Raw genomic sequence first — 1648 nt, 5'->3', positions numbered from 1 at the left:
CGGAGGCCAGGGGTGAGTTCAGGAGGAGGGAGCCAAGGGCACCAGGCACATGGGTGAGTGGGCCAGGCTCCTCCTGGACCAGGATCCCATAGAAAGCAGTGGTTGTGGGTGTGGTCATGGGGTTTCTCCGTCTGGACTGTGGGCTTTCTGGGGACTGGACCCTCAGACGCCCCTGAAACACACCTCAGCATCAAACAAAGAAGAACGAGGTGAAAAGCAGAGTGAGTTCCTGGACCAGCCTGGAATCTGAGGACATTTCGGGTCCATCCTCTTATCTGATAGTCAAGGATACCTCTGGAAAGTGAGGAAGACGTTTATATGCACATCTTTTGTTGACGTGTCTTGCAAAGAAGATGGGGAAATGCAGGGTTGTGTCCAGACAGAGGGATCTCGGGCTGGAGGGTTTTAGGGGCAAGGCAGCTCCAGCTGACGCCCCGCCCACTTGAAGGAAACGTACATCCGCGCTCACTCATGACCACTGAGCAGACACCTGCCGATGGCCGCTCACACGATGCTGTGAGGACAGCACATAGGGGGGCTGCACTCTGCCACTGAGTCCTTCCTGCAGGGACGGGATGTAAGTTTCCACAGAGCAATCCCAGCAACAAGGCAGATTCTTAGCGCTGGGACCCACCTGACCCACAAGCTTGGAGAAGCCCCCATACGAAGGGCCGGATGGGGAGAGCAGTGTGCTGAACCAGGCGGGCTGGCTCACAAGGACAGACCCAGAGCAGGTCTCCCAGGAGGCTTCGGAGGAGAATCCAAGAAAGACGCCTGCGGGACTTTCTGGGACTCTGGCACGGCAAGCCCTCAGAGCAGTACTAAGGGGGCTAGAGAGAAGAAGGGCGGTGTTAGGTGGGTGTGCAAGATAGCGGGAGGGCAGAGTGTGTCTTGTCTTGACCTTGGACCTAAGATCACCAGGTCTTGACCTTGGTTGGCTTAAAAAACTAACAAACAAACTTTAAACCCACCCTTCTTTTTCTTAAATTTTATTATGTTGTTTTATTATTGAGAGACAGAAATAGAGCGTGAGTGGGGGAGGGGCAGACACACACACACACACACACACACACACACACACAGAATCGGAAGGAGGCTCCAGGCTCTGAGCTGTCAGCACAGAGCCCTATGCGGGACTCGCACCCATGAACCGCCAGATCATGACCTCAGCCCAAGTCGGATGCTTAACCTACTGAGCCTCCCAGGCACCCCCTTTTTTTTAAGACCATGAAGCAAAGTAAATATTCACCTTCTGCCTAAACTGAACAAAGACCCTCCCCCCCTTAGTTACTGAGGTCGTAAGAACAGACTAGCAGATGTAGGACCCCCGACTTTGGACAGCGTGGGCGGCATCACAGGGCGCCCATGTGGACTTAAGCTGATGCCAGGGCACCTGCGGTAGATCAGGGGGAGAGAATAACACCTCAAAGGTAGGAAACACGTTTGCGGTGGCTTGATCTCCCTTCCGTGTTGTGCAGCGGGCAGGCTTGCTCCTTTGTGGCCCACCGCCTTCCTACCACAGGTGCGGAAATAAATGCTTCACCGTGGAGGATGCTGTTACGGCAGCCGCATGGGAAAGTGCCAGAGACGGATCATTCCGGGGCTGCCTCGTAGACAGGTCTGTAAATAAATCATACTTTTTAATTGC

This window comes from Herpailurus yagouaroundi, unplaced genomic scaffold, assembly GCF_014898765.1.
Source record: "Herpailurus yagouaroundi ecotype Mexico unplaced genomic scaffold, PumYag 29, whole genome shotgun sequence".
NCBI lineage: Eukaryota > Metazoa > Chordata > Mammalia > Carnivora > Felidae > Herpailurus > Herpailurus yagouaroundi.
The sequence above is the reverse complement of the archived record's forward strand: the minus strand, read 5'-3'. Positions refer to the sequence as shown.